Here is a 12,993-nt window from a genome sequence, read left to right as displayed (position 1 = left end):
GTTCTCATAGTACTCACTTGTTTCATTATGGCTTCTCCTCTTTATTTTCCCCTTCATCATTTAAAAGAACTGATACGACCCAGTAATTGCACTACTAGCTATTTATCCAAGGGATACAGGTGTGCTGTTTTGAAGGGGCACATGCACCCCAATGTTTATAGCAGTGCTATCGACAATAGCCAAAGTATGGAAAGAGCCCAACTGTCCATCGACAGATAAAGAAGATGTGACGTATACACACAATGCAATATTACTTGGTGATCAAAAAGAATGAAATCTTGCCATCTGCAATTATGTGGACAGAACTAGAGTGTATTACGCTAAGTGAAATTAGACAGAGAAAGACAAATATATGACTTCACTCATAGGTGGAATTTAAGTTACAAAATTGATGAACATAAGGGAAGGGAAGCAAAAACAATATAAAATAGGGAGGGGACAAAACATAAGAGACTTTTAAATACAGAGAACAAACAGTGGGTTGTGAGAGGTGTTGTGGGTGGGGAATGGGATAAATGGGTGATGAGCATTAAGGAAGACACACTGTATTCTACTCCTGAAATCATTATTACACTATATGCTAACTAACTTGGATGTAAATTTAAAAAATAATAAAAATTTTTAAAAAGAACTGATAATATCTTTCAGATTTTTCTTTATTACTTAGAGAATACCAATTCACCTATGTACTGTATCACCATACTTTTCCTCATGTGTGGCTTGTGATTGTTTTTTTTTTTTTTTTAAACAAATGCTTGTCTTCAGTAGGATTTGTTTTATCCATAAATGTCTAGTGTGCCCACTCTGGCTTTTAATTTTTTTGACCTCTGTCGCCTAAGGATTTCCCTCGCTTTTGTTATTTTTAAAATATTTTAAAATATTAAAAATATTTTATTACAAATATTTAGTTTTATATCAATATTTTTATTTGTAAGTATTCAATAGTTTTAACATATTTTATCCAGTATATCTAGGTTTGTAGCAGAAAGGTGTGAGCCATCATGTTGAGAGGCTCAGAACCTACTAAACCTTTCCATTCCTCAGTTTCCCCATCTGTAAAATGATAATGATAATAATAATAGTGCCTACTTCATGGGGTTCTTGTGAGGCTTAAAAATTATCATTCACTTCAGAGCATTTCACACTCCATGAAGAGTGCCCAGAACGTAGTAGGCCCTCAGTAAATGTTAGCTTAAAATGTTGCTTTGTTGAGAACAGAGTCCATCATCTTTCCGCCAGCCTCTTCTCTCCTGCGTCTACCTAACTGAACGGCACCACTGACTCAGTCACCTAAGACTGAAACATAGGAGACGTCCCAGATTCCTTCCTCACTCCCTCACCACCATCCTGTGAGTCTCTACCTCCTTACTGCTTTTTGAAAATGTCCAACATTTCTAAGACTCATAAAAATACATACATGATATTCTTTTAATAGAATTAAAACAAATGAAACAAAAATACTTTGAAGGAGTTCAAAGAGATGAATGCGAAAGCTTGGGAATGATAGGGACAACATTCAAGATGGTGGCTGCCTGGGCGGAAGCCCAAAGCATGGGATGAGGGCAGGTCAGTGCAGTGGTTTCCCCTCAGAGCAGTGGTTTCCCAGGTTTTAACTGTATTATTAAAAATAATTTTTGGGGTGCCTGGGTGGCTCAGTAGTTTGAGCGACTGACTTCAGCTCAGGTCACGATCTCACGGTTTGTGGGTTCAAGCCCCACGTCAGGCTCTGTACTGACAGCTCAGAACCTGGAGCCTGCTTCAGATTCTGTGTCTCCCTCTCTCTCTGCCCCTCCCCCACTCATGCTCTGTCTCTGTCTCAGAAATAAATAAACATTAAAAGAAATTTTAAAAAATAATAATTTTTAAGGGGTGCCTGGTGGCTCAGTTGGTTGAGCTCAGGTCACGATCCCAGGGTCATGGGCTCTGAGCCGCGTGTGGACTGCTTAAGACTCTCTCTCTCTCTCTCTCTCTCTCTCTCTCTCTCTCTCTCTCTCCTCCCTCTCTCCCTCTCTCTCTCTGCCTCTCCCCTCCTCACATGTGCATACTCTCTCTCTCAAAAAAAATAGAATATATAAAAATAATTTTTAAGAGAGACCTTCACATGAACCAGTGATAAGAATTATGCTCAATTCTGTTGTGTGTTCCAGGAGAGAGACTTCAGGTTCAACACATTAGACTGTTCACCAGTGAAGAAGAGGGTTTTGAAGGAGAGAGGTAGGAGATAAAAAAGAATACATGACTCTGGCAGCAATCATGCACGGCCTCCAGAGTGGGGCCTAGAGGCTGGTGACAATGGTTCATAAACCAAGAAATACAAATCAAGCCCACTTTATACCTTTGTGTTTTATTTTTTATTCTTTGATTAAAGTGAGGTTGAACTTTTTAATATGTTCAGTGCCAGTTTGTATTTCTTTTGTGAATAATTTATTGTTTTAATGGGTGGGATTCTCATTTCATAAGAGGTTTTATATGGTAACGATTTAGCTTTTTACATATATATGGCAAACATTTTCCTCAGTCCTTCCTGGAAGTTTTGTCTATTTTTTTTTTCCAGGTAGAATTCTGCAGGAAATATTGACTCAGGCCCTCAGCTGACTCTTCTAAGTATCCGCAACACTGGGACCTCACAGCTGATGGAAATATACAATGCTGCTGAGGCAGAACTTCTCCCAGGGAGTCCCTGAAGTCCTCCTACTCATTGAGCCTCTGCACCACCCTTGGGCTCCTGTGAAATGGAATCTGGGCCAGATTTTGGGAAAATCACACACATGTCCTGTCCCCATCCAGGAGCTCAGCCTGGGCAGCTTTATATAGGGCTGGGCTCCTGACTGGCCAGAAACTTCACCCTATGCCTTCCTTTCCTGGTTCTCCACTCCCCTCCTGTGCATCTAGGGCCTCCGGTCCCTGAGCCCCTCCCTTTCCTGGGCAGCAGTAAGGACTAGCACATGGCTGGTGTCAGGAGTCCATGAGCTGCTGTGGTGGGAGGAGGGAGTACTCTTCTGCACTTGGAACTGATTAGGGATTATTTTTTTAAATATTTATTTTTATTTTGGGAAGAGTGCAAGTGGGGTAAGGGCAGAGAGAGGGGAACAGAGGATCAGAAGCAGGCTCTGTGCTGACAGGCTGACAGTAGTAAGCCCAGTGTGGAAATTGAACTCACAAACTGTGAGATCATGACCTGAGCTGAAGTCAGACGCTCAACCACTGAGCAACCCAGGTGCCCCTTAGGGATGATTAATCAGAAGTTGTCGCTAATTAAATATCGGCTCTTCTGGTCTAGCATTACTGACGTTGATCGTGACCTGGCTTCTCAAAGTCCCTGCTTTAATAAACAACCAAGTCGGATGACTGCTTTGATCAAAGCCAGAGGTCAGGGTCAGCAGGCTCCAGGCTGGCCCAGGCCACCTTTACAAGGCTCCTTCCAACTGAAACACTGTTCCCTTCCCTCTCGGGGCCTCTGGCCTCCTGATCTTTCACTCTGGGAATCTTTCCAGGTCTTCTTGACCTCTGGGACCACCAGCCCCTCCCATAACTCTCACCAATAATGCTAACAACAATGACAGCATCAGGGAACACCCCCATGTGCCTGTGATAATTGGTCAGGCACCTTCACAGCCACTATGACCGGCCTGTAAGGCAAATCAGGAAGGAACTGTCAGCCCCATTTAATCCAGGAGGGGATTTCTTTTCCACAATCACATAGCTGAGCTGTATCTGAATCCCAGGTTTTAGACACTAGAAACAGTGCCTTGACCCTGGTGCCATCCCATCCCCGTCCTCTGTTTTGCCCTATCCAACAGTCACCAAAAGGGGCCACTTGAGAAATGTGTGATTTGGTCTCAGGAGATCCTGACTGCCCAGGATACTGCCCTCAGTGGCTGGTCTAGCCTCTGTAGACTTCACTATTAATACCCCCAAGGCTTTACTGAACCTCTTGTGAAACATAGCCTCCCTATGGTCAATGGAATAATGGCCTCTCAATGATACCCACATCCTAATCCCTACCTGATATGTCAAAAGGGACTTTACAGATGTGATTAAGGCAGGCCCAATGTAATCACAAGGGTCATTATAAGAGGGACGTAAAAGTGTCCAAATCAGAGAGTGAGGGTGGAAACAGGTCAGAGCGATGCGGTTATAAGACAAAGAATGCAGGCAGCCTCTAGAAACTGGTAGAAGCAAGGAACAGATTCTTGCTGAGCCTCCAGAAGAAACGTAGCCCTGCTGACCCATTTTAGACTTCTGACCTCTAGAACTTTGAGATAGTAAACGTGTGTTGTTTTAACCCACTGAATTTGAGGCGATTTGATACAGTGACAATAGGTAATACACTTCCTGTGACCCTCTCTTTTCCCATCAGTTTCTCAGACTGAGGGAGTGAGTGAGCATCGCATCCACCTCCTTCAACTCACAGGTGGGGAACTTGAGACTCAAAGAAGGGGAACAACTTGTACAAAGCATACAGTGAGTGACCAGTGGCCACACTGAAACATGACCACCATGTTCCTGACTGCCCTTCAGGTCTCTGTTAACTGACCCCTACCTGTCCCTCTGGACTCACTTGATTTTTTCTTTTCTTCTTTTCACTTTTCCTTATTGTATGAATTCATTTGGTGTATCCAGCAATACCTTGAGAGGATTAAATGAGGGTATCAGTTATTCACATCCAGTATGAATTAGCAGTGTGAAGTTCTGCAGTGGAACTTTTGGGGGAATCTAGGAACTACCTAGAGAGGGAGGATTTAAAGAGGAGGGAGAAGGGCGAGGTGAGCAGAGCTTCCCATACACTGAGGACAAGGGCACAAAGGCAAACTACACCTTGTCTCTGGAGCAGTAACATCATCCTCTTTGTGACTTCCTGAGGCTGCTGGCCTGGACTGGCACCAGCTTTGACTCAGAAAGAATGTTTGGCTGGAGAATAATGTCTTCTCCTGAGGATCAAGGGCTCACCTCCCAAGGCCTCTCAGAGAAGTCATAGTTGAGGATGTCAAGAGAGAGGATATTGCCATGTCCATCTAGACAAGAAGGCAGCCATGTTAGTTGAGCTCCTTCCATGAGCTGAATACTCAGATGCAATTTTCTCTTTTAATCCTTACCATAGTTCTGGGAAGCAGTACTGTTAGGATTCCCATTTTCCAGATGAGAAAACTGAGGTTTGGAATGGTGGAGTCCAATTGCCCACGGCTTCAGATCAGCAAATGATGGACCCCAGGTTGGATGGCCCCCACAGTACAAGGTAGAACGGGTGACACTTTCCCTCTAGCTCTCCTTTCAACACGGACCAAACCTGAATTTGAAGGATGGGCCTTTGGTAGGGGGACTTCTGACCTTAGCAACCAGTGGCAGAGAAGATTCAAAGTCATTAATGTGCTGAGGCAGCTCCCACAGGCTCATGAGAGCCAGTTATACAACATCTGGGAGGCATCCAACAAACAACCATGAAATTAACCAATTCTTCATTTGGGGATGAGTTGGTAGCTTGAAATTAGTCATGGTGGGAATATGTACACCGCGACAAATGCTACGAATTGGAGCTTCCTCTCCTTGCACGTGGCCTCCACCACTACCACTACCACTGAGAGCTGGTTATGAAACCTTTACTGGCACACCCCTGATCAGGACCCCATGAAGCCTGACCTAATCCTGCCCATGTCACTATGTCCCTGTCTGTGTCTCCCATCACTTTTTCCCCTCCACCTGCCACATCACCCCATGGCTGCCCTCCTCTCCAGCCAAGAACCCTTGGAGACAGGGCCACCCTGTCCCCTCTCACGTGCCCACGGCACAGCCATGCTGAGTGTGCTGCCCACAGTGCAGCTGTGACTAGCAAACAAATAAACAAGGTCAAATGTGACCCCAAAAAGGCCACACTAGCTTTCAAAATGTAAAACCAAGAATAACATCTGAAATCACTTCTAGCGAACAAAAATTATGCTGGCTTCCTTACAATTTGGAAATCATATCCTTTAAAATGCAACCTAAATTCTTCATTCCCAGAAGCCTGCCCGGGCCACTAGCCTGGCGTAACCCTTGCCCCAGCCCCCAAGCACTCACAGAAGGTCACTCCTCAGCCTTGGTACCTACCTCCTTGAGTACAGTTCCCTTTAGAGAATCGCTCACCTCCTCTGCTAGACTGGGGACACCCAGGGGTTGGAACTCACCAGTACAGGGCTGGCACTTAGAGGCAGTCAACAAATGACCATGGACCTCATCAGTACTGTCACCTCTTTTCATCCCTTCTTTTCTCGCCTCATTTGTCCCTTGCCTCGTTTCCTGCCTTCCCTTACTGGTGCCCTGAACACAGCAGAGGCAAGACACTCCTTCTGTGGGTCATTTTCCCAGCCTGGACCAGCCCTGCCACAGTGGCCTTGGGAGCTCCTGGCCATGCGGCATGTCCAGCCCACTGCTTCCGCTCCAGCCATGTTCAAGTGCTATCTCCAGCTGGCACAGCCTCCCTAGACCCAGTGTCAGAGGATGTGCCCTCTGGCTACCCCCAGCTTCCTCCCTCAGGAGCTCCCCTAACTGCTCTGGGAGGACTGGGATGGAGACAGAGTCCCAAGGCCTGGACTCTACCCTGGCTCAGCTTGGAGTGAGCCCTCTGTGCCTCTAACTCTGGTTTTCCCATTCTGCATTCCTGGCCTAGCTGTGGCTGGAAAAGTCGAGGCAAGGGGTTATGAAGTGACTCACTCTCTGACCACAGGGTCTGGCTGCGGAAAGTGCTCTGGCCTTAGGTTACAGGTAGAAGAAAACTTGCCTTTGGGGGAACTGGTAACGGTGATGGGATCACTCCAGTTTCCTCCTCCATTTGGAAAAACGCCAGATTAATTAACCTCTACTGTGTAATGACAATTACAACAATAGTAACACATACCCACCACTTACAGAGCACTTACCTTGGGCCAGGGCCTATTCTCAGAACTTGGCACGCACCCATTCATTTCATCCTCGCAATACCACTCAGAGGCAGGTACTATTATTATCTCAATTTTACATACAAGGAAACATAGCCACAGAGGGGCTAAGGAACTTGCCCAAGGCCACACAGCTAGTTAGTAGCAGAGCTGGGATCTGAACCCAAGCTGAGTCTGGGCTAGCTCATTAAAAGACAGGGGTGAAGGATGGGGACTAGAGATGAAGAAGTGACAGGAGACCAGACTGCCATTGCTCAGCGTGCCTGAATGGAAGACTGGCTAGGGGGTTGATGGCACATGAATGAAAAACAGGAAAAGAACCAAGAGCCACACAAGGAGGACACGAGGAAAAATGTCTAGTGCCTCAGGAATGGCACACAGGAAGAGAAATCATGAATAACCTATGGCGGGCGGGGGGGGGGGGGTGGGTGGTGGGAAACTGGGACTCTGCTTCACCGCTTCATTTGGGATGCCCTTGGACTTAAACTTCAGGCCCTGCCAGCCCTAACATAAAGTCAAGGCTTCCATTCTGGAACCCGTGACTTGCACAAGCCTGTCTTCTCACCCATAAAATAAATAGCGCTTACAGCAAAGAATGTCGCGATGAATAAATCTCGTGCCATCTTTTTTTTTTTTTAATGTGTATTTTTTTTGAGAGGGAGAGAGAGAAGAGCTCAAGCGGGGGAGGGGCAGAGAGAGAGACGGAGACACAGAATCTGAAACAGGCTCCAGGCTCTGAGCTGTCAGCACAGAGCCCAACGTGGGGCTCGAACCCCAGAGCGGGGAGATCACGACCTGAGCTGAAATCGGATGCTTAGTTGACTGAGCTACCCAGGCGTCCCTCGTGCCTTCTTTATAATAGCTAACACCACAGAGCCCTGATGGTGTGCTGGGTGCTGGGGCAAGGAGCTATACATGTATTAACTTATTTAATTCTCACATTTACCTTACAGAAGTTAAATATTATCATCAGCCCCATTTTCTAGCTGAAAACACTGAGACACAGAGAGATTAGGGAACTGGCCCAATGTCACCTGGCAAGGGAGTAGTAGTAGGTCCAGGAACTGAAATCCAGAGTCCATGCTCTAGAACACTAAGTTATACTGCCTCTCAAAGAAAATAACAGGCCAGTCGTAGACTCCCTCCTCCAAACTTTCTAGTATTCATGTCCTCACTGCTCACAACAACCTTAGGAGATAAGCACTATTGTTATTTCCATTTTGTAAATGAGGAACTGAGGCTCAGAGAGGGGGAGTTACTTGCCCAAGGATACTCAGCAAGTGTGCTGCAGAGTCAGAAATTGAGTCCCTGCAGTCGGCTCCAGGGCCAGAGCCCTGGACCACACACTGGGAGCTCCACTGTTGTGAGCTCTCGTCTCAGACTCACGGGAAAGGACAGATGCCCTCTTCATGGTCCACTGTGGAAAGCACTGCATTTAAATTCATTGTGATGCACAAAACACTGTGGAAACAATAGCAACCGGTCCTGACGTGTACACGGGGCCCCTTACTTCTCCAGGCGCCTTTATATCCTGGCCCTCCAAGTCCTCCTGGCTCCCTTGTTACAGGCAGCATGTGTCACCTCCCCGGTTTCACAGAAAGCCCAGAGCCACACTCACTACAAGTTAGGCAGAGCTGACCTTAGAGCTCTGAATCTCCGAGCAGTGGACAATTACATGCTCTCCTTCTCTCTTTACTTTTCTAACATGTATTTTTCCTGCTTACAAAAATCATACATGCTCAATGTAAAATGTGGAAATGTAAGAGAAAAATAGAAAAGAGGCTAGCTGCCTCCAGGAATCGTCTCTGGGAATATTTTGGTAAATCTTGTCTGTTTTCATGCCCATGGCTCCATCTGCTGCACTAAACCTCCCCAGATTTGTGGAATCACAGAGAGCCTGGCTGGAAGAGAGTGGCCTTGTCCGGTCCCCTGCAGGGCGTGAGTGCCTTTGAAGTCTCCTGATAGACTCCCCAGCTCCTGGCCCCTGGGATCTGTGAGGCCCTCCTGTTCCCCATGCTCCCTGGGACCCCACATTACTCAATGTTTCCTGGCTCTTATCAGGGAATGGGGATGTTGGTGTCATTGAGAAACTCACAGGGCAACCCCTCCTCCCAGAGCTTACTTCAGTTAATAAAAACTCAGCAAGTTTAGAGCCCTACTCTTTAAAGAGCTGCTGTTGCAGAAGAAGGTATGATTTTCACATGTTTCCCAAATCATTTTTGCATTTCTTTCCTTTGTCTCTCTCACTGTTGCCTGCATTTACATTTCGGCATTATTCTTGGTTCAAAATGAAACACAATCACCACCTCCACTACCCCCAGGGAGGGTGGTATACTCAGCATGGTGCAGCATGGAATAGACAGAAGAGATTGGTCTACTTCTTAATGGCTGAGTAACCCCAGGCAAATTACTTAGCCCCTCTGAGCCTTAGTTTTCTCACCTGTAAAATATCTCCTTCCTGGAGGTTTTATAATAATTAGGTGAGTGCCTGACATAGAATTATTCGTTCCCTTCCAGGCCCCAAAATGACTCTTGGCTTAGCTTAAGAGGGATAAGAGGAAATTCTGAGACTATCTGGGGCAAGAGGGGGCTCAGAACTTGGGTGAGGGGTAACAAGAGAGAGCAAGGCGGCATAAGGAAAGAGTGTTGACATGCAAAGAATAACCTCAGCCCTTGGAGGGGGCCCTGAAAGACCTTCTCATCTGTCTCAGCTGGGGAACCAGAGACCCAGAGACAAAAGGGAATCCCTGAGACCACACAGCCATGTCTGACACCAACTTTCAGGGTCTTACAGAATCCACAAAGCAGATTCTCAGAGCTGGAGCCAAAGAGGTAAGGAACCAGCAAATGCCGTACTCCCTAGTGCTGAGGCACTTGTTCCAAGAGTTGTCCCAGAGAGAAAGCTCCACACTGACCTGTTAGTGCTTCCCTCTCCCCACACCTGTGGCCACTCTCCAAGTCCCTGGATGCAGTCTCTCCCCTCTCCCCTGGGTAGAGTCCACCCCATTCCAGCAGTGGCCATAACCTACCAGAGCCAGACCAACTTGCCTGGGGATGTCCAACCTTATCCAGGAGAGCAGCAGCACCCGGGTCCTTCTTCCTCAGGGAAGTGTAGAGGGAGTGCGAATCTCCTGTCTGGACAGTGCCCTGCACACATCCTGTTCTGAGGCTGGAACAAAGCATCCCCTTTGGGCCTGCCCCTGCCCCGCCTCACTGCAGAGCCATAAGCTATTTCCCCTCATTTGAAATGAGTCAAGCTCAAATGACCGCCCCCCTGAAGGAGCAACTCCCCCCACCCAAAGACAGTCTAATGTCTTTGGAAAACATGTGTCCCCAGCCACACCTCTCTGGACCATTTCCCCAGCAGGGGAGCCAAGCAGATGATGAACAGCCGCAGTTCAGAACTCCAGGCCTTTGCTAGGCAGCTTTCCCCAACCTCCAGCTGCATTGATTTCAGACATCTCTCCAGTACCATCCTACCCCATCCTGCCCCTCATCTCCTCTGGCCTTAACTCCCAACAAGCCCTGCTGCATCTGCCCCCCAAAGTGTCAGCAATATTTTCATTTCCTAGACTTTCCAAACCATCTTCCCTCTCCACCCCCACTCTTCTCCCTCTGCCTACTTACTTGTCTGCTCTCCTACTGGGTCAGGAACTCCCAGGCAAGGACTATACCGAACCCACCAGCCTAAGCCTAGGGCCAGAAAAGAGCAGAAACTGAATGAATATGTGTGTGTGACATTCTGCCACCATATGCTTGCCAAGATGAAGGTACTTCTCTTCTGGGACAGTACCTGTGGCCCAGGGATGATGTCTAGCCACCCTTACCTCCAACCCCCTGCAGCCTGACACACAGCAGGTGCTTGGTGAATGCCTGTTGTCTCTACTTGAATTAAGCAGTAACAGAATAATGCCAGGTGGTCACAGGCACTGGCATTGGGGTCAACACACTGCCTGGCTTGAACCTGGCTCTGTGTGTACCTTCTATGTGATCTAGAGATGGTGTCTTCACCTCTCTGAGCCTTGCCATTCAGATCTGTATTGGGGGTGGGGATGCTGCCTCCCTCAGACAGTAATGATGAGAACTGAATGTCCCCAGAGAGGTGGACATGGCCTTAAACATTTGCCTTTCCCTGAGGTCCACGGGCCACCTAGAGTGGAGGCCAGGCCATGATGGGTTCTCACTCCAACAGAAGGGAGCAGAGGACGTTTCAAGCGGGGGGTCTCCAAGTGTCTCCAGGCTAAGTGCTGGTTACCAATAGGACAATTAGGAGTAGGGAGATGCCCAACAGAAGCCACAGAGCCCTGGTTCCATCCCAGGGATGGATAACCTTTTAAGACTGGCTTGTTTTCATTCCATATAATTCTCTTGAGAGAATTAGGACAGCTAAGTTCTAGAACCTAGGCTCCTTCCTCATCCTCCCCTTCTCCCAACTTTTTATTTTAAAATAATTTTTCGATTTGCAAACTTAGCGCACAAAATTCTTATATGCCTGTCAGCCAGCTTCCTCTAATGTTAACCACAGAACCATAGAATAATGATCCAAAGCAAGAAACTAACATTGACACAATACTATTCACTAATCTACAGACCTTATTCAAATGTCACCAACTGTCTCACTAATGTCATTTCTCTGGTCCAAGATCCGAAGCAGACTCCCACATTGCTTTTGGTTGTTATGGCTCCTTAGTCTCCCCATTTCTAGGGTAGTTCCTCAGTCTTGCTTTGTCTTTCATGACCTTGATAGTTTTGAAGAGAACCATAGAACATCCCTAACTTTTGGTTTGATGCTTCTTCAAGGGTAAATTATGGCTATGTATTTTAGGCAGGAACACCACAGAAATGATGTTGTGTCCTTCTCAGTGCATTATACCAGATGTGCATGATTTCAGTATGTCTCATTACTGGCAACATTAACTTTAATCACCCGGTAAGATAGTGTCTGCAGGGTTTCCACTGTGAAATTACTACTTATTCTTTTGTAATTAAGAAGCATCTTGTAGGGAGGTACTTTGAGACTATGCAAATACCCTTTCTTATCAACTTTTGCCCGCTAATATTAACATTCATTGATGACGCTTTCTGACAATTATTACTGTGTTGTTTCCCAAATGGTGATTTTCTATCTCTATCATTCTTTGTGTGTGTGTGTGTGTGTGTGTGTGTGTGTGTGTGTGTGTGTTAGTAAAGTTTATTTATATCACATTTTATCATGTCAGTCACACTGAAGTCCTGGAGATTTGTATGTGCATACAGAATCCAGGACATTCTTGGGAGAATTTTTTTTTTCGAAAACAAAAACAAAACAAGATGTAATTAACGTGACAGTTGGGTAGCTTAATGACCATCATGCTCCTTTGGGGTCTCATCTGGGATTTTATTTTATTTTTTAATGTTTCACTTAGGTTTGACAGAGAGAGTACAAGTAGTGTAGAGGCAAAGAGAGAGGGAGACACAGAACCCAAAACAGGCTCCAGGCTCTGAGCTGTCAGCACAGAGCCCAAAGCGGGGCTCGAACTCAGGAACCACAAGATCATGACCTGAGCTGAAGTCAGACACTGAACCAACTAAGCCATCCAGGTGCCCCTCATTTGGGATTTTAGAGTGAACTGTATCCAAAGGCTGCCAGTGGCAACTCAAGAGAGAGCCATAGGTCCTTACTTTTCACCATAAACTCCTTATTTAACTCTTCAATAGTCAAAAGAAGATTTGGATCTTCCAGTGGGTCTTCATCCTGCCTTTCTGCCAGAGCTGTGCTTTCCTGACACACGACCAGAGTTTCAGCTCGGTGTCCAGAGGTTCCATGCACTTCCATCTGCTGCATAACCAGAAAGAGAGTAACCTCTGTGCTATTGCTCAAACCAGTTGCCCGAGTGGTAACCCTGGCAGGTCTGGAACACTGGCTTCACCCTTTGCCAGTACGAGTGATAATTACTTTTGCTGAGCTATGCCAAAACTTGCAAAACTCTCCCGCCCAGCCATTTACCCAGAAACTTTACAAAATGAGGCCAGTTTGAATTTCTGCATTAAAAATTCCAGCTCAGGGGCTAAGACCTCTCACCTTCTCACAACTTCTATCGTT

At 46.5% G+C, this 12,993-nt stretch overlaps 1 protein-coding gene and 1 pseudogene across 1 annotated transcript in view; both read right to left on the bottom strand.

The window, feature by feature from the left end:
• The window catches only part of ACKR2 (atypical chemokine receptor 2), a 38,851-nt gene that overhangs the window by 5,677 nt on the left and 20,181 nt on the right, over positions 1-12,993 (bottom strand). The gene's annotated exons all lie outside the window — the stretch shown is intronic.
• LOC115523770 lies at positions 6,061-12,893 on the bottom strand (annotated as a pseudogene).

This window comes from Lynx canadensis, chromosome C2, assembly GCF_007474595.2.
Source record: "Lynx canadensis isolate LIC74 chromosome C2, mLynCan4.pri.v2, whole genome shotgun sequence".
Lineage (NCBI taxonomy): Eukaryota > Metazoa > Chordata > Mammalia > Carnivora > Felidae > Lynx > Lynx canadensis.
This window is presented reverse-complemented; position numbering and strand designations above follow the sequence as displayed.